Source organism: Candoia aspera, chromosome 3 (genome assembly GCF_035149785.1).
Source record: "Candoia aspera isolate rCanAsp1 chromosome 3, rCanAsp1.hap2, whole genome shotgun sequence".
In the NCBI taxonomy this organism is placed as follows: Eukaryota; Metazoa; Chordata; class Lepidosauria; order Squamata; family Boidae; genus Candoia; species Candoia aspera.
Window position 1 is genome coordinate 25,568,773 of NC_086155.1, and position 21,772 is coordinate 25,590,544.

Here is a 21,772-nt window from a genome sequence, read left to right on the forward strand (position 1 = left end):
GGGAGCTGGGGATGTTGACGACCGACAGGAAGCTCTGGCGTGGGCTGGTCCATGAAGTCACGAAGAGTCGGAAGCGACTAAACGAATAAACAACAACAACAAAAAACAATAGGCAGATAGGATTAGTATCATTTTGGTTTTGTTGTTTATAAAATATTAACTTATTTCATAAATAATCTAAGTGGAAGAGGTCAATTAACTCTTTAGTTAAACAACAGACAGTTGAGTAGATTTTTTTTTTTTGATCCACTACAAGGAAGTTACATGTTTTTCTAGTGCAGCAAACCATATCATCTGATGTAAATTGCCACCCCATATCAGGGGGATCCTCAGGTAAAAAAGTCAAGATGGTGGCCACAACTGTGTAATCAAAGGCCTAACTTTTTTTTTTAACATGCTTTGCACAACATATGAGAAAAGAATCAGGGCTTTGATTGCATGGTCTCAGTTTCCATTTTGACTTTTTGACTCCCTATGGATGCCCCAGCCTCACATATACTTTATGATTGGGTTTAACATATTTTGAGCAAGAGATTGCACCCAATCCTGTTTTGACTTGTACATATAGGCCCATACAATGAGAGCCCACATACTGGCATGTCATGTTATTGCGGCCTTTTGCAAAGCTAAGAGATATACAATTGGAGGATTCTCCCCTTGGTACAAAAATCACTCTCAGACTCTAAATGATGTCTTATTAATTCTAATTGAGATAAACAATCCCTTTTAACTTATAAAATGTGCCCACTATTGGTCCTGTTTTCCCAGTATTAGATATGCCAGTGAAAGCATATTTATGCTATTGCCTCAGAAACACAAGATGAGTTAAATGTTCAATACGTTCTTATAAAACATTTAACTTATAAACAGTGGCAAAGGGGCTAATGTTTATATAATATGCACAGGCAGCTGTGACTCCATCACGTAAGACATCAACTAATGTACAAACTCTCAGCAAGAAGCAAGGAGGTTTTTATTTAAAGTTGCTTAGCCTATCTTAAAGTATCTTTGCCAGCTCCAGAAAAGTGAACTGTGAATGCATTTTCATATTTATTTCAACCCAGTAAACATTGCCCAATTTTAGAACATGATTCACATTCCTGTTTATTTAAATATGGAATTTTAAACAGAACTCTGCACTTGGGAAAAAACACATACTGTAGCTAGTGTCCCTGATAAAATATTGAGAGTAACTCTTATTTTCTGCTAATTTCAGTCATTTAAATTACTGTGTGTTAAATTATTTTGACCCCTTTACTTATGTCAAAGGAAGAATCCCAAGGCTTCCTCACAAATCCCGAGAATAAGGATGAGATCACTCTGTATTTGCTGCCATGAGCAAGAAATGGGGTGTGATATTGACCCTTGTGCTGGGAAGCCAGAGGGAGCCCCCTCAAGGCCAGCCACAACTAAAGTGATTTTGGCTTCTTTCCCTTCTACCTCTTAATTGGTTTTATCTCCATCGGCTCCACTCCACTGCAACTACCCCTGGTCTTTACTCCCATCTGCCCTGCTTCTGCTGTCCCACTGTGACCATATTCTTATGTCCTTCACACAAGCAGGGCACTTTATAGCTGAGGGAAGCTAAAGCCAGCCAAGTATTACTTTCCAGTTTATTCTGCAAGTTGAAAGCTTCCTCACAGATAATAAGCATATGTTTTTTAAAAAGAAATAACATTATTATGAGACTAACATCTCTTAAACATTCATTTCCTTCTCCCATTTAATATAATTTAATGAAGAATTCTCATTAGCAGCCAGTAATAGAGTGCTGTGGTAACTCATCATGCCTAGTGAAATCTATATCTAATCAGATGGAAAGATATCAAGAAGTGGCTCCAGCAATAATTAAGAGATTGCATTGCATTTCAAGGGAGGGAGGGAGGGAGGGAGGGAGGGAGGGAGGGAGGGAGGGAGGGAGGGAGGGAGGGAGGGAGGAATGTTGTGTTCTCTATTCATACATCTGTCTCCTAAACATATCTGTGAACATATAGCTGCTTACCCAGCCATTGAAAAAGCTATTGTATATTCACTTGTGAACATATGGAAGCTGACTTATTGTATTAATAATATGAAGCATTAAAATCAATTTGTCCACAAAAGGCAGAAGAATTTCACACTAAACTTAATAATGGTTAAACCAACCATTTTGAGATATTTTTATGCATATGACAACGTTCTGGTCTTCTGGTAGTGTTGTTCTATTTTTCCATAGATTCAAAGATCGCCGGGCTGGGGGTTGGGACAGATGTCACAATTCAGCACTCATTTTCCATTGAGCTTGATATAATATTTGAACTGAATGAAATACCCTTGAATGCATTGAAATAGTTGTCTGCAAAAAAAGAAAGAAAGAAAGAAAGAAAGAAAGAAAGAAAAAAGACGTGTACTACATTCAATAGAATATCTTGTATTCCAAATTCTTGGATACCAAGAAGTATTTTTTTTCCTTAAATACATATGCGTGTGATATACAAAGACTTATGAAAATAATTCAAGAAACTTGGTGATGAAACACTCAGCTTCTACACAAAGCAGACTCAGTTACCAATGATAGTTCTGTATTTTATAAATCTTTATAGACCATACAAATAAATAAAAACACACACACATACAGACTCACACACATGTAGTAATCAACTGATTTGTCTAAAAAATGTTTAGCTCCAATAAGTAAAATATACTCCTAGTAAAAATGGTGACTTGCGCTTTGCAGGCTCTCAACTTCCTTCATATCCTATTTTATTCTACCATCTTCTCTGATTACTGGAGCATGGTTATGCATTTAAAATGTTTGGATCTTGAAAGTCTGCTCTTCCTTTATATAATGTGGGAAATCAATAGCTATCCCATAACCCTCTTGTCATTCACTCTGAAAATAATGTAACAATATACATTTCTTCCTATAAAATGCTAAGTCTTGAACAAGCTATGATTTTATTTTGAATATAAGAAACGATATCTTGGGAAAAATACATGAACATAAACACATATGTGCTAAACATATAATCAGATGAGAGATTTATAAGAATCTAGTCCATTTGTCACTAACAACTGCCAGTCTTCTTCATCAAATAATAACCACAAGAGTGTGAAACCACAAGAATGTGAAAAAAGACAAGAAGGAGAGTTCTTAAGAAAAATAAAGATCATTTGCTAATGATATTTCTGCTGAGAAGGTCCAGAGAAGAAATACGTTTTCTTTACATTATATCTATCTATCTATCTATTAAACATCCACCAAACACATATATTACATTATATCTATCTATCTATTAAACATCCACCAAACATATATATACATACCTACATACCTACATACCTACATACCTACCTACCTACCTACCTACCTACCTACCTATATATATATATGAAGTCGTTGGTGCTCTCTGATCCTGGCACTGAAGATGTTGCCTAGTCTGGCAATGAAACGTCTGCAAGAAAACAACAAGGCCCAGAGAGCACCAAGGACTCCACAGTTCAACCCTGAGCTACAAATATTGGCTTCGATTGGTGTGTGTGTGTGTGTATTCTATATTCTATATTCTATAATGGTTTTTTCCCTATTTCTTCCCATACTGACAACACTGCTTCAAATTGTCTCTTTTCCTTGTCAGGTCAAACCCACTTAAACATCCACCAAACACCCCTTATTTCAAAATTATGTGAACAAAGATGCCTCTTTGTTTGGGGGCATTCACAAGGACTTGTGATTATATCTATCTCCTATTCGAAAATGTTAAATATCTGCACTTCTTACCTAGAGAAGTAAGCAGGGCTGCCAGGATAAAACTGAGAAATTTCTCAAGGGATACAGTGGAAAGACATGTTATACCAGTAAACTTCAAGATAAAGGAGAGAAGGAAAGGAGATGCCAGAGCATTTCCATCTTGTGGTCATTACATCTCAAACCCTTTTTATTGTCTTCTAAATCCTCTGTTCTGTTTCTAGAAGGAATTGCTGTCTCTCAATTGGAGCTTCCCCATAGCTGCTTTATACTGGCAAAGAGAAATTATCCACATAAAGTTAATATAAATATTATGAATCTACGGTGCTAGTTGTACTATAACAGAGAAGAAATTACAGTGACTTAGATAAAGTCTGTAAAAAAGATTGTATAAATACATTCTTTTTAAAAAAAAAAAAAAACCTCTCATCTACACCTCTCTCTCTCTCTGCATTTAAATGCTGCATTAACTTTATCTCAATTCCGCATGTATAGGAGAAACAAAGTCCTCCATGGTTCCCAATTCCTTGGAATTCAGGAGCGCTACATTTCACAGAGACCAAGGTGCCTGGGATTTTCCTATTACACTGTTCAATTATGTCCACAAAAGGATGAACAAAGAGCTGAAACTGATAATTATGATTATGATAATGATAACAACAGCAGGAACCTCCTCCTGCTGCTGCTATCATTGTCCTGAAGCAGATAAGAGATACGTTTGGAGAAAGGACAGGCTGTTTGCTTCATAATTCCAGATTCTGGAATCCACTGCCACAACAGGTGTGCTGCAGCTGATGTGCAAAAACCTATGCCAACCAGGAAGAGCGAGTATATCTGAAGATATAATTCCTGCACTCCCTTCAACCTGCTTCCCAAATCAGCAAGTGCAATACATTCAAGTACTCATGAATGCAAAAATTCCACCCAAGCCATGGTGGAATATGGGAGAACTGTACGTAGTCTGCTTGTTCAACTGCCTTTAGTAAAGTCTCCCATAAATAGGACACTGAATCAGTTTACACTAGGGCTCACTTTTGCTCAAATCCTGTAGTGAGTTTTCATTGGTTTACACAGTATGATTGTTTTACTAGATGATTTAAAGTATAGAGAAGAAATGGATCACAAGCAACCCTGGAATGTCTAGTTAGCTTTAGCAGGTGGAAGCACCTAGTGGTTCTCAAAAGTTAAGCAAGATTGGCCCTGGCTAATTCATTAATAGGGGACCATCTGGTAATTTCAGAGCTTTTGGCTAGACCGCTATATTTACTTTTATTTAAGATCTACTGTAATTGGAATACTATAAAGAATAACTAATCACAAGCTATAGCAACCTACTAGTCCAGGTCATTTTTGCACCAATAACAATACTAAGTCAAAGAAACAACAGTCTTCTTTAAAACATAGGAACCAGTACTCATTAAAGAAATGAAAAGCAAACTTATTTCAGGGTCTTTTCTTGTAGAAATAAATGGTTCCTTTGGCAAAGGCCACCAAAACATAATGAGAAAGAACTAATCTCATCTGCTCAGCATATTTCCATGATGCAGAAAGCAAATGATATTTGGCATCAAGGAGTTAATGAAAGTGCTGACACAATTAGGTAAAACAAAACAGAATAATCCAAAATGCTAAAAATGCTCTTATCTTGCCTGTCATAACCCACAAAGCTGGGTCTATGTGGGCCCTTGAAACTACAGAGATCTGAATAAGTAAAAACAGGTTTGTATTCCATTCTTGCCTGATAAATGATTGATAAGCAGCATTTAGCAGCATCTGTCTGTTGTGTGAATCTACATGGCAGAACACATGCTACTGTATTTCAGAGTGCTCTCCTCCTGAACTTGATGCACTGGGGACAGGTCTAGATCAAGAGCACATAACTGCAAAAATATTGACCATTCCTCCTAAAAAGAAAAACTATGCTTGTAGTTAGAAGCAGCTTCAGACACTGAGGAAGGAAGGAAGGAAGGAAGGAAGGAAGGAAGGAAGGAAGGAAGGAAGGAAGGAAGGAAGGGAGGGAGGGAGGGAGGGAGGGAGGAAGGGAGGAAGGGAGGAAGGAGAAGGAAGGAAGGAAGGAAGGAAGGAAGGAAGGAAGGAAGGAAGGAAGGAAGGAAGGAAGGGAGGGAGGGAGGGAGGGAGGAAGGGAGGAAGGGAGGAAGGAGAAGGAAGGAAGGAAGGAAGGAAGGAAGGAAGGAAGGAAGGAAGGAAGGAAGGAAGGAAGGAAGGAAGGAGGGATCTTGAAACTGGACTATCAATAAAATGAAAGTTGAACTTCTGCCATGTACTCTAAGAAAATAAAATCTCCTGTGAGTCAAGCCTTGTGGCTTCATGGACCTTTTTTTTTTTTTTTGCAACAGTGACATTTGCCATTGTTCTCTGCCATTGCTTTTTTGATTTCCCACTCTAGCCTAAAGCCTTGGGATTTTCTGATTGTCTCCCATCTAAACACTAATGAGATCTGAACCTGTTTCTCTTTTAGATATCACCTTAGGTTGCTGCCACCTTGTTGGGCATTTTCCCAGTTTTAGAGCACACAGATATCAATGGGGGAAGTCTTAAATCTTAACTTCTTTCCAGGAATCTGGTTCACCACTGTAAGAGTATTCAACCAATAAGATGCAGCCAAGGGTATGACTAAAGCATGTGTACTGACACTTTCATTGCAACTCTAATACAAGAAAGGATTTGGACATCTGTTCAGGAGTCTGACAAACCCCCAAATAAATTTTGATGGTGTGTCTTGGAAGCAAAGATTTGTAACAATGGACTTAGCTACGTCACAGATTTCTTTATTGTTGATTTGGCTAAACTCTCACTTAGTTTTGAGATTGTTTTTTTTTTTCTTTTAATTATTAGTATGTGCTTCAGAGAATTTCCAGAACTTTTTTTTTTTTCAGTCTAACAGAATGTTCCATCGACCAGCAGTTTTCAAGATGCAGAAGCCACTTATATCTAATCTGATGAATATTTCTCTCTCCCGTAGGAGGAACTAAAGCGCTGGGCATGGGAAAAGCATTCCACTAAAAACAAATTTGACATATTCTTTTGATATGAAGGCCTCTTTTTCCTCTTGAATATTTGGAATATTTTTCTTGCTCTCTCTTTCATATACATGCATATATCCACACATGGTCACACATCTGTTCTAAGGAGATATACGGTAGTGCTTAAACATTTGTGAACCCTTTCAAATTTTCATTTTGTTGCATAACTATTCCCTTTTGATCATTTTCCTTAATAAAGAAACAAGTATAATGTTTTTGACTCATTTGTTTAACTGGGTTCTTTTTATCTAGTTTTAGGACTTGTGTGGAGAACAGATCATGCTTTAGGTCATATTTATGCAGAAATATTGAAAATTCAAAAGGACTTTTAAGCACCACCATACTTAGTCACTGCTACACAATGAGAGAACAAGGTCCAGATATTCCTGGTATACAGAGCAAAACATATTCTGATGTCAGTGCTGTTCTAGACCCTTTGGGGAAAATGTCTTACATCTGCATAACATTTATAAATTCATAAATACGTATGCAAGCACTTTTCCTGCTCTTAATATGTGAATGGTTGCCAACCACCACCAGTCCTTTAAAAAGGAGCTCAAAAGTTGAAAATTGTTTTGGGCTATCAGATCTGAGTTGCAGTAATAGAGATGGCCTCCAAATAGGAGCAAAGAGGTAATGTTTTCTATATCCTTTATAGCCCAGATATGGTAGCCCTAAAATTGTTGTGGTCTGTTATTTTAGGAGATATACAATCCCCTCTGAATGTATGGGGTCATATTTCCTGGTGCCCATTCCTTTACTCAGTAGTAAGCCTTAGCTCTGTGGTTTTTTAATTCTACCTATGATAACTAGCTGAGTTAGACACAGTTGTAACCCTTTTGTTGTTGCTGTTGAAAATTATTCCTGATCAGATAGACTGTGAGATGCTAGTTTTCTTTGCCTTTATTGCTTGATGTTCAGTGGCCCTTATCTCAGATTGAAGGTCACAGGGCCAGTAAGAAGCCACTTCATTTGTTTATTTAAATGTTTGTAAATTTCTCATTAGAACCATAATCATCCTAAAGTGGATTGCCATTCTGCTCTGCCTTTTTTCTTCACACTGCCCCTTTGAGCAAATAGGTAACAATATAAAAGTACATCTGTCTGACTGTCTGTCTATTATCTACCTACCTACCTACCATCTATCATCTTTAGCAATTCACTAATGTTATTTATTTCCAGCCAGGTGCCTCTATAAACCCAACTTCAAATCCTGTGTTGAATTACACTGAATTTAGAGGGGCTTATTGTACTGTAAACTTCCAAGGAATCAGGCTATGTAATATACTATTTAAAGTTTTTAATAGCCCTAGCAAAAAAATAATAATAAAAACCCTTCCGATTTTCTTTAACCCTCTTTTATCAAACAGCTGTCTGACGATTAAGGGATCTATAGTTTTCTTTTAAATCCTGTGAAAAACATATAGCTTTCTTGGCTAACAATGTGCCTTTAGCCTTTGTTCCCATATACAAGCAGACCGCAAGAAGCCACGGCTCATTTAAAAGATAATAAACATTGCAACAGCAGAAGGTGAGTTTAGTTTAAAGAAATCTCCTTTTTTTGCTCCTCCTCACCATCTACAGTGAAGTGTGGGAGAGGAAAAGATAACATATTCCCATTCAGATAAGCAACTGAGTTGGTGTGTCTCTCTCCCTCTTTCTCACCCAGCTGCCAAGGGAAAAAAAAAAGTTGTTTGACAACCCAATAATGGAACCTAGAGGGAATGAGCATGGCACCATTATTTCAGAGCCACAGTTTTGATAATCAGATCATTAATTTTTTCCCTTAAGGTCATTTTGTAGCTACCATTTGCTTTAAACTTCTTCTCCTATCCTTTCCAATAATTACTATCTATCTGTCTGTCTGTGTCAATCAATCAATCAATCAATCAATCATCAATCAATCAATACTATTCTGTTTTTTCTTGCAAAATTGAGTAAGAGCTTTTCCCATACAGGTAACTGTGCTGAATGGAATTTGTTTGAAGAGTTTATATTACAAAGAGCAGATAGTGGTCTTCTAATGAAGAGATGTCCATGGGGTACATTCTGTTTTTGAAAACTACAGTTCTGACTTATGCACTTTTTCTCTTCTCTTTTTCTTTTGTTCCCTCTCTTTTCTTTCTTTCTTTCTATTTCTCTATATTTTTGTCTTTTATCAATGCAAAAACTCTTAATAAAATTTATATATATATATATATACACACACACACACACACACACATACATACACACACGTATACACACACACACACACACACATACTGTATACACACACACACACACACAAAGAAAACTGCTGTCCAAGATGTAGGACTTAGCATCCTGCTCCATGAATACAGTCATACTGTCTGACCGGCTATATAGAGGTTGCTTTTTTCCTTTTCCTTTTTTTGGTATTGGATTTTTTTTTTAATATGCCCACATATAGGGCAGCAAGGATGGTTAGTGGACTTTAAGCTAGGTTTTACTAAGAAAGACTATTAATTTGCTAAGCCTCTGCCAGCTCTGATGTCGGAAGAATAGCAGTGCTGTATTTTTGCAAGCAGGCACTTTTCCCAATTGTTGTAACCATAGTTGCAGGTTGCAGTTTAGACCCTCTGTGTGTATGCATGTGGATGAGGAAGGAGTGATGGCTCACTTGAGCCCAGGGCCAGGGAGATATGAGCTAAGAGGTTGGTACATATTATCTATTTATGTAATCTTTTTGCAATCCCAGGAAAAATTCAGATTGAGAAGATTTTTTTCTTAGATATTATGAAACTGACAACCCCCCCCCACCCCTTAAAACTGGGTTTGCTGATAAGGTCACCTGTAGGATAGTTAAATTATAGTAGATGCTAAGCAAGTGCTTGCTTGCACCCAGGAGCTGGAAGATGTTTTGAAGCAAAAGCAAAGCCATTTTTAAAACAGACTAACAAGAAATCCTAGTGTTGCACAAAAAGGCCCAGCTTTGCTCTTTTCAGTTAAATTGACATGGAAGCAGACAAATGCCATCTCTGCCTTCCAAACAACACTGGGTGGTCATGCTTAGAGCCAGTCCGGGAAGAGTGTAAAGATTATGAATGAAGAGGGTCTTGAGTTCCTGGAAGAAAGGTGCCATAAAAGTCTAATAAACAAAATAGCCATGCAGAAGAATACCGGCTCAAACCTAGTTTCTTCTGAATACAAAACGTGTCCTCTGTGACTTCCTGTCTCTAGTATATTCTTTCCCAGTTGCTGCTGGGGCCAATGCCACATGGTTACTTTGAAAGTGTCTTCTTTTGCCCAGACTCTTGACTATTGGAATTGTTCACTGGGGAAAGCATGAGCCATGCTGAGAAACGAATTGTGATCAGCAAAAGTGACTTTACATATTTCCCATCAAAGCCCCAACCCCATGTGGGTATCGGTTTTCTCAAGATAAGCTGGATTTTTTGCAACAGACTTGATGATTTTTATCATAACTTTGGGAGCTTTGATTCTGAAGTGGGACAATTGAAGGGGAACGTTTCATTCATTTAACTGCTGGGGATATTCTTGGCCTCAAGTCATGGGAGAATGAAAGCAAGAGGTTCCGGAATGGCCATGTGCCCACATGTAAAGGCACACACAGCCCCATATAAAGTCTGGCTGTTTTCACCAACTGTCATAAGAGGATTTTTGTTTCACTGCCTCTTCACTGAAGGTTGAACCAAAAACTGTTTCTTATTTGTTTATACAAGAGCAACTATAGGGGTCGTTGAAAGTTAATAAGTAGAAGTAATAATGGCTTCAAATGAATAAAATGACAAGCGGCCCCAAGCAATGTTCTCTAGTCTAGCTAAGAAAGAAAAAAAGAGAAAATGGATTTTTGGAATCCACCAAATAAGTGCTAATTCATATTGCTTTTTCATACTGAAAGCAGTAAAAGTTTGCTTGCTTGTATTACAAGTGATATGCCAACCGATGTTTGTACATGTCTAGCTACTATTCATTTTCTCTTTGATGGTTCACATAATCTCCAAATTCAGTGCCGCTTTAGGCTGTCTGCCTGCAAATCTGCCTGTCTTGCTATGATCATGCTCATAGGGTAGGAGGAACCATACTGAGGGGGCCATACTAGAGAAGTACATGCAGAAAGGATCTGGGTGCCTTGATGGATCAAAAGCTGAACATGAGCCAACAGTGTGATGCCAGTGTGATGGCATATGCTACCCTTGGCTTTATTGACAGAAAGGTAGTGTCAAGACCAAGAGAAAACATTGTTTCTCTCTATTCTATGTTGGTCAGACTGCACCTGGCATATTGTATCCAACTCTGCATCTAGTCCTGGGCATCACATTTTAGAAAAGACATTGACAAACTGAGTATGTCTAGAGGAGAACCAAGTCAATAAAGGGCTTGGAAAGGAAAAAAAAAAGGGGAAATGGTAGGAGACCTTGAGTATGTTTAGCATGGAGAAGCTAAATCTATGTGGAGACACAACAGCTATCTTGATGTATCTGAAGAGCTATACAAGATGAAGAAGAATTCATCAGAATTCTTGCAGAGGACAGGACACAAAAAGGTGGTTTAAACTACAAGGAAATAGACTTTAGCTGGACATCACCCTCTGGGGTGGATTAGATTATTTCTCTTCACACTGTTACATTTTAGGATTCTATGATTCCTTCCTATGGTCTCATCTGACATAGTTATCATTGTGGTGGATATCTATCCATGCACCCAATCCAGAGATCTTTCACTAAGGCAAGTAAGATTATAACCGTAGGAACAGATATTCTGCTAAACACCATAGCATTTACTTCTAAGTAAATATAGGTAGGATTGCATCACATTATCAGGTTGGAATCTTGATAGGTAGAAGAAAGATAGAGGTGCAATCTGAAACATTTCATGTTTGGTTTTCAAATTTAAAATAGGTAACTGAACCATCCTGTATTAAGAATGGTAGAACTATTTCAAGCTCAAAGCAATGTTGAATTTGAGTGTTTTGCACACTTCCAAAGATTTTTAATCTTACATCTCTAAAGTCTAGCTAAAATTTCAGGTGGTTAGACACATTTTACAACTAAATACATGAAATAAATATCTGCCCATGTTCTTTCCACTAATGAAATTTGGAGATTTTGGTAAATTCTGATGAAAATAATGAACTAAAGGAAAAATCTTATCCATTTTACTCTTCATTACAAGACCAAAGTGTCAAGCTTCCAAGTAAACCTTTCTGCTCATCTAGACAAACAGTGATTCTGCTCTTCCTAATAATAAATTAGTATAAGAGAAAGGAAAAAATATTAAACATTAATTTTTTTCCTTGTTTTCAATAAGCTGAATCATTTTTTATTGCTTATTACATAACTGAATATAAAACTGGAAGTAATTGCAGAGCCACACACTGCTCTGTCAGAGAAATACCCTGGGGAAAAAAAACCCTATCACTCTTCTCCCTCCTCTGCGATCTGGGAGGGGAGGTCTGGGTCTGTTCCTTCACTCAGCCAGGATATGGATTAAAAGCTCCCAAAACATTATTAAGAGTTTGCAGACTCTTGGTCAGACATGCAAGGACATGTTAAGATGAAAGATCCCAAACACACATACAAGCAAACTTATATAGTCAATTTCCCAGAAGGCATTTCAAACAGTGCAATCACATTGGCCAATCCACATTTGGTCATTTACATACTTCTAAGCAAGTGGAAAATCCCCCAACATGCATATAACAGCAGTGTTTCCATAGCAATCTGCTATGGAGTTTACCCCATTATCTATTAAAGCTGTTTCACAGTGGAGTGTGCAGTTCCCCTGCACCCAAACTGCACCCTTGTACCCATCTAAGCATAACAACCACGCCTATCTATTCTGTGCATTTTCAGCTAACTTTGCATGCTAATAATGAAGTCTGTTTAGCTAAAGCTAAAACTCTTTATTAGGAATAAATTCCTCAGGAATCCCCCAATTTCCTCTCTATTTTCACTTCTGTTACAGCTTCAGTTTTTTATCCATCTTTACCTTTTCATTTCCTTTAATATCTAAAAAGAAAAAAGAATCTCTAGATGGAAGTTTTGCTGGTATGCAAATATTATTTATTAATATAAACATTAATGTTAATTATGACTCAGCAAGTGCTGTTGAGGTCAGCACCTGCTGACCTTATCTTGGCTATCTAGTCACCAGGAATCTATTTTTATCAAAAATTAATTACATTTTATTGGCTAAATAATGAGATCATGCAGGGTTTTGGATTCTAAGAAAGAAACAAAAAGGATCATGCCATTCTTCCTTCCGACCATAATGATCCAATTATTCTGGAGGTAGTCCACTAGTTTTCCAGAATTAAATCTTCTGGAACAGGAAGTGATTAGTAGTGTGGACATGGTCCAGCCTCAGAACAGGTCCCCAAGGGAATATTTAATGCATATTTGCTAAACAATCAGCTGCAAACTTTTCATCAACTATCAGCTGCAGTCCTTTTATGAGTTGATATCACTATATGCTAAGGACACCAAAAGAGTTACAGTCTCTTTGGATGTTTTGAAGGGTAACATCCTGAGCCTGCACAGCCGATTGTCATTACAGGGTGAGAGTAAGGGAGTTAGAAATTTAGCCTTCTGGCAGGGAGAAGCATGAACTCAAGCAGAAGAATGCCTCAAATTCAGGGAATGCCATGTTCAGAAGCAAAAACCTTCTGACTAGATGCTGGGGCAAATAGTTGAGGAAAATAACATAGTCTTGTCCTCTTTATGAGACTGGTTGATATAAAAAGACCCAGAATTCTGAGCTCAATAAACATGGGCTGGTTCCAGCAAGATAGTTCTATCTGAGGCCTGTAGCAACCAAAAGCTTTCAATGCAGCTCCCAGAGGCCTCCTACAAGTGTCTGCTGAATTATAATTTTAAAAACAATGGAAGCGGGGGACTGATAAAGTTAAGGATAGCAATCACATTAGTTTTTATTTAAAATAATTTCATTTTATATTTAAATTCAATCAAATGTGGGTTTTGTTCTGGTCCCACCTACTTTTTAGAGTGTGGCTTCTATATCCCATTCAAAAGCCAAGTGCAACCAATGTCCCCTAAAACTGGGCACCCCTACTCTAAAAAGATGAGATAGAACAAGCAATGAGAAAGCTGTTGAGCCTACAGGAACAAATAGTCTGAACTAGTTCAGCAGGTTCCTATATACCTCTGTGTTTCTTATAATTATGTAATAAGCACAGAGCCTAATGTGGGAGTAGATGCAATGCAACTTGGCATTGCATTAAAAGCCATGTGTGAAAACATCTGCAGTTTGGCTTAAATAAAACAATAGATTAGCTTTCTATTGAGACAGAACTAAATAGTGGCGATGAAGGTGGAACAACCACCTTTAATCTATGATGTAACATCAAGATAAAGTATCAGTAAGCCTCTAACAAATCAGTGCTGGCCCAAATAAAAAAATATAATTATCATCAGAATCAACATCTGCAGCTTTTGGAGGGAAAACGTAAGTTGATCCTTTGTGCATCGTCTGTTAACTCTTTAATCTATACCACAAAATCAAGGGTGCACAAATACAACAATTTAAATCATGTGTGCCTTTTGTGTTGTATCCGGCTTTAAATGGCAACTCTTAAAAGAGGAGAGTTTTGTTTGTTGGATGAGGAAAGTAATTGCTTCTGTCACTTAATAATTATTTAGGCTGACATTGTGCTATAGCGGCTTTCACAACATCTAAATGTTTTTTTTTTCTTTTTAAGTTTCCCATATGTATATAATGACAACACAGTGCCTTGTACAATGCAGGTGTGTGTTCAAATATACATGTTTCCGTGCTCTTTGAAATATCACACCCACTATTTTCTCATTAGAAAAATAGGGCAATCTCATAAAATAAGATCCCTGATACTAGGTTTCTCTAAAACTTTAATGATGAAGATTGCTTCCAGTACAGAACACCTTTTAGTTGGTGAAGTTGATCCCTGAGTGTACAAGTGAATTCAGGCAGGGAAACATTCAAAATCTCTAAAGACTTCCCTGTTTGTCCTCCAGCTACTTTGCTTGTTTGCTTGGTTATTTATTTGTGTGCTTACTACATATATTTTGTATGACCTGTGTCCTGGAAAAAAATAGAGGCTATTATACTCAGATACGTATACTTATTCTTTGTTTAGCAACTATCTTGATTAACCACCATGCGCAAATATGATGGTAATAAATGGTAATAAACAAATTATTTTCCAGCTGATGTGGGCAGTTATGACCAAATTTTGTGCATCTGACAACAATGTACTGGGAGAGGGAGAGTTACGCCAGCATTGTTGTGTGAAAGAACTTTATCTGAATGAGAGGGCAGCAACCAGTGAATTTTGCAGTGTCTCTCTCTCTCTCTCCCAGTCATGTGTTCACTTAGTAACCATTTCACTTAATGACTAAATTGTTGGAACAGAACTCTGTTGTTAAACAAGGTGTGAGTGTATATCATTAAGCCACTGTGCAAACAGAACATTGGATATGCAAAGGCTAGGAAAGAGATCCATAGTTTTGATTGTCTTTTCTATTTTCATGTGTTTATTTGAGTCTTTTGGCTGGGCTCGCACTTTACATGTCATTACATTTAGTGCAATGTGTGAACTTAGAGAGGAAGGGCTGTTTTCATTCTGTGTTCTTTTTACACTGGGGCTCTGCATCAACTTCTTGGCTGAAGGCAATGAAACAGCCCAGTCATCCTATGAGTTCTATAGATTTCTGGAGTATATGCAAGAGTTCTGGACATGGAATTTCAGAGGAAAATAGCTTCCCTTCTGTAAGCAAATTGAGCAATCCCCAGAAGAGATAGGTTCCTATTGTACAAAGAGAAAAAAAAGGGCTTTCTTCCATGTTGGTAGGATTGTTCACTGGATCCCTGAGAGATCCACAAACCATTTCCCTCCTCAGACACATCTTGTCACCATTTCCCCCTTCATTTCAGCTTCATCTGAAAACTTTCCAGCAAGCTCCCTCCCCTCCCTCCCTGCTTCCCCCTGTCCTCTGGAGCCATTGCTTTGGGCCTTGCATTATTTCTTACTTGGAGTCTAGAGTCTGGAGCCAGAGTGGTTTGTCTGCTTCCCTGGGTTCAGCTAATAAATTGGGATCAGAGGGTCACCCAGCAGGGGACTTGGAAGCCTGCAAGCCTCTGACACCATTTTTATTAGTTTTTACTATACATACCATTTCAGGAGCTGGGATGCCATCCCTGTGGGGCCCTCTCCATTGCTTAGTAACTAAGTTTTTGTAATCTAAGTTTTGACAAGGTCATTTTTTACCTTAGAAGACGGAGTACCCACATACATTAATTACTCAAAATAGGGACAATGCAAATGGGAGCTGATCTCTCCTTCTCTATATAAGAGGCAAACAAATGAAAAATCTCCTATCTAGAGGCTTGGCTCTTTTATAGAGAGTCCTCTCTTGCCTGCTATACTTGGTGTGCAAAGAAATATATGCAGTTCAAAATGGAGAGAATGAATCTTCCTTCTTACTGAAAGGCAGATAAGAATTCTAGTTTATTTGCTTGAATGTGCCAAAATGTCACACAGACACACCCCATATCACACACAGGCTGCTATCCTGTAACTACTTCCATGGGAATAAGCCCATTAAACTCAGTGGGACTTACTCCTGAGAAGATATGGGACAATGTGCAGTCTTACACATATTTTCTCAGGAATAAGCCTCACAGGGGCTTAAGTCTTTGGTGACTATCTATTGAAATATCAACTCTTCCATCCCACTGAGATATAACAGATTTATGGATAAACCACAAATACATATATACCAGTTATCTGGAAACTCGACATATGGAGCAAAAAGTAATAATTTAATAACATCATCTAACTAAAAATGTACCCTAGCCAATTAACAGCACATGTTATTTATATTTAGTTATCCTAAATATATAATTTGATTACCTCCACATCTTACTACTTAAATTCTGACAGGGGCAAAATGAATCCTTGTACATTTACCCTTAAAAAGACATTGAGCAGCTCTTTATCCATACATTTGCATCCATGGACATCTCTTCTGATTATTGGATACCCAAGAGAGATAATAAACTAAAACGTAAACTAAAATAATAATCTGATATATCCTAAACATAGGAGTCAAAGATCACACCACATGCAGAAAACAAAGACACAGCCCTACAATAATTACAGCGTAATGGATTTCCTGCGGCAAAATTAAGATGCAGAGACAATAACATTGTTAGGAAGCTAAATGCTGAATTACTGCATTCTGTCTTGAAAAATCAAATGAGAGGAAGAAAAAGAGTTCCAAATCACTGGGGCTGTAACTGAAAAGTCCCTTTTGTGTGTACATCTTCCCACATCCCTACCATCCCGCTTTTAATTTAATATTAGATATCATTTCATGTTCCTAAAGTCCTAACTCTGGTAGGGAAGGGCACTTCACTGGGGCTTTGGAACCATCCACCTTTACTTCTCTCACAGCAGAGCCTCCATTGCATCTTCTGCCTGTACCTCACAGGTACGGTTGAAGTCTGGGGGCCCTTAATGAAAACCAACATAGTTCGATCTGGCCTGCTCAAAACAAGCAGTGAATAAAGTTTATTTTAATCTTGCTGCCAATATTTGTATCAATCATTCTGTTGGCTCCCTAAGAAGTAACGTCTTCCAATTTGGTGGCACGCAAAAAGTAAAGAAATTGCTCATTATGCAAGGGATTTAGGCAGCACACTCATACAAATTCCTAGAGACTTTCACCTTTTACTACTATAGCCATAGAGATGACATGTGGCAGCCGAATTAGATAATTTGATTGGTTTAGTTGATTTGTAGTATGTTTATTGCGTTGCTGCTTGCTTATTGATCTCTGTAGTTTATGTATTTGCAACTCAACTGTTTGTTCATCCCTTCCCCACGCCTCCCAAATAGTGAGCAATTAACATCCTTTAAGAAAGGAGACTGGGACCTAAGCCAAAGTAGTGCAGAGATAAGAGTGTCGGACTAAGACTAAAAATTCAAAGTTCAAATCCCTACTCAGCCATGAAATTCACACTGGCTGAGTTCACCAGTTGCTACCTCTCAGTCTAATCTGAGAGTTGGGATACTGTCAAAATATAATTGGAATAAAAAGGAAAGGCAACGTAACAGTTGAAGATGCAGGACAATAGAAGCACAGTATGGTACAGAGTAAAAAAAATAGGACTAAGACAACAAGAATATCCACCCACTTACAACCTAATTTTGTAGCAATAGTGCCATGTATTTTCAAAATGTGGAGGGCAATTATTCATTTAGTTTTTGAGTTCTGTTGTGTGAATACAGCAATGTGATTAGTAAAAAAAAATGGTTTATGATATAGTGTGCTGCCTAATGAGAAGGCCTTTAGGGACTGAATGATCTGTGCCAACATGAGTTTTAATTATAATTGTAATTTTGTTATTAATATAAATTAGTACTTGTTATTATTGTTACATGTCTTATTTATGTTATTATCTGTAACTGCCAAGAGTCTACAGTATTAAGAACTGAGGTAGAATAGATCCCGTAAAGAAATCCTATAATCACAGACAATTCCGGTATTCAATAAATCATGATTAAAAAAAAATTGTTATGCATGGCATGTACCCAGGCTTGGGATCCTTGCACAGTTCAGTTATATATTTCATAACTTGTAAGTTGAATATTTTGAAAGAAAGAACATTCAGAAATGTACTTTTTTTTCAGATAAAAGATGTGTGTGTGTGTGTGTGTGTTGTATAAATGAATCATCAAACAAATCAACTCAGAGTTAGCACTGAAGGCATAAAGAACCAGGCTCAAATTACCATACTTCAGACATATTAACTGAAGACCCAGCTCTCTGAGGAAGGCTCTAATGCTGGGAAAGGTGGAAGGAAGAGAAGAGGACAAATTGCAGCAAGGCAGATGGACTCAGTTATACTCAAATGGGTGCACCATTAGAAGACCTGAAGGACCAGGTGTCAGGCTCCCTTTGCTTGCCTGCCATAGAGCACTGCTACACATTCTGGCCTGCTACACACATCAGCTGAGGGAAAGCAAACCCGTGTCAGCTTTGCAGTTTTGCAGCTTCACAGATAGAGGCAGTGCTTCAGCACATTCCTTCACAAGCCGTTAGAGCCAAGGACAGACTGATAAGACACCTGGACTCTAGGAGCTGGGAGTGGGAGATCAGGAGTGAGAAAGAGCTTGTTTGTAAGACAGGGAGGAGGGATGATGTCACAGGGACATCCTGGAACTACATGGACAAGTCCATGCAGTTTTCTAGGGGTCATTCTCAGAAATTGTTTGATACAAAGTGACTGGCCTAATATCATCCAGTTGGCTTCTATGACTAAGGCGGAACTAGAATACAGGTTTTCCCACTCCTGCTCCAGTACCTTAACCACTAGACCATTGTTTAAGATGTGTGGACATCAACTCCCAGAATTTCCCAGCCAGTATGGTGTTGAGAAACACTGCACTAGACCAAACTGGCTCTGTATAAATGCATAAATGTATATTTTAATGGAGATTTTATTTTTAAAAAATGCACATTATTTTCTTTACAAGTCTTAACAGTCCTTGACATGAATGAAGGCAGATAAGTAGCAGCAATCAGGGAAGCTTACACAATGCAAACCAGCAGACATCCACCAGCAGTGTTAGTGCTGATAGTAATGTGACACATTGAGATCTGAGAAAAATAAAACTTGTCCATGTGGAGTGATGGTTATGGTGTTAGTTTAGGACCAGGGAAACCCAGGTTCAAATCTCCCCTCAGCTATGGAGCTCCCTGAATGATTTTGGGTCAGTCACTATCTCTCAATCCAATCGAAATCCACAGATACATTATGTGGGGTAAATGGGAAGTGAGACAGCTATTTATTTAGTCGTCATAATGATCCAAACTGGTTGTATAGTGGAACACTGTGCCTAATTCTCTGCAAGTTGCTGATAGAGCTAAAGTCATTTCAACAGGATGTCAGTGCTCCTTAGCTATTTCTATCTTTGCTTCCAACACCACTATCATCTCACTCTGATGCCATTTGAAGCATTAGCTTTTGATGTGGTGAATCAAGGGCTGGGACTGAGTAATGCTTTGAAGCCCCTTTGCTGTCACCTCACTGGGCTCTAGTTTTTGCTTTATGTTTAGGTCCCCACACTAATGTTTGTTCTTTTGTTGTGGTCTTTGATTTCTTCATGATGGTCATAGTTTTGTCACCCCACAAGGCAGCCCAAGCTAACAGTGAGCTGAAAGCAAGGAGGTGACTCAGTCATTTTTATCCTCTGGCAGCAACAATAGTTGGCAGAAGCACAAGGAAGATCAGAGGGAAGTAGGCAACAAGTGTCTCCAATATGCGTTTAAAAATGCAGACACAAAAGGGAAATGAAAAAGCAGACAGAAAAAGGCTGAAATTGAAGGAGTAACAAGGAAAAATAGCAGCTGGAAAGAGGGAGGAAGAACCTTGAGTGAATCCAATCTTTATGAAATCACATGTGCTGACTTGTGGTCCTGAAAGCTGTTCCAGATTTCTTTTCAATCAGTTGACTTGGTCTGTTAAGTCAACATACATTAGTTTTTGTTGCTGATGAGGAAGCTGAACCTGGGAACTTCTTATTTGTTCATATTTTCTTCATTGTTTGGCCTCACCACTATTGGACTTTTGAACTTGCTTGCACTCCATGAACTTAGATATGTTTCTGGCTTCTCCCATTCAAGTCAAGGACTGTTAAAGAAGATTTTGGGCATATCCATGGAAGCATCTGTCCCCGCAAAACTTTCCTTCCCCTGTGTGAAACTAAAGATGAATTTCCCTTTAGCTCACAATGGTCAGGTAAAATAAGTGTATCTGATGAGGACCAGTGCTAATGGAACTATTAAAATTAATAAAGTGGCAAAAAAAAAGAAAAGAGTAATTAGCTTCTTCAGGTATTATACTGGTGAAGAGATAGCACAAGTTAGACAAGGTACCATCCTTTATTGGCCTGGAATGTCAGGTTTCCAAGGACTACAAGGAAGTATGTCTGATAATGGAGTAATGCTAATATGTGGTATGCAGGCAAAGATAAAAGTTTTTGTCTGATTTTTTTCTTAATTTAAAAAGGGGGTATGGGAGGGGTAAGGATACAAATGGATGCATTTCACCTCAAAAAGGTTTAATGTGTCCTTTTGGATTCCAATTGAGGGGTGGGGAAAGAAAACTAATCATGCTTCCAAAAACTGGCACAGGAACAGGATGAAATGGACAAGATTTTTACATGTTTCCCCAGGGAGTTTCCCGAACACAGGTCTATCAATCTCTTGGAAGACCAGGACTCCTATGTACAAAAAAAAAAATCCTGTGTCAAACAATCTCTAGCTAAAAGTCAGAATATAGGAGTATGTGGGATGAAACAAGAGAGAACTCTGTCAAGGTGTCCATGAGCTTGCTTTCATTCCAGCCTGACCTTCCTCTGTCTCACCAATCCTTGGGAATATCCATGTTCTACAAAAGTGCCATTCATGTGTGTTTGTATGTACACACCTGGAGCCCCTGAAACATGCCCTTCTACATGTTATGAAGAGTGATGGGTGGTTGTTTTTTTTTATGCTGACAGGTGATGCTGAGTAGGAGGAGAGGAGAAACTGGGCCCTTCACCAATTGTTCCCCTGAAACTGCCCTGCTTTAAATCTGTAAGGACAGCATCACTCACTGGCATCGTTGCTGAGGCACATTAAACATAGTCCATGAAGATAGTGCAATTTAAGTTGACATACTTTTCTACCAACTCATAGATGGAAGGAATGCACATTAATACAGATATCAGTAAGTGCCCTTAGGCAAACCTGGATCATCTATAATACTTGTCTTAAAAGCATACTTCTCCTAAAAAGAATAAAAGCCAAGGTGGAAAGGATACCATCTAAAATCAGCAATGTAAAATGAATAGGGATCAACTTTACTAATGTTGCTTTATGCCGGGGGCTTGCAATGTAACTGATATCAACTTAAGGGATACTTTTCCATGTTTATTAATGCACAAAGAGAAACATTGTTTTGTAGCTATCTG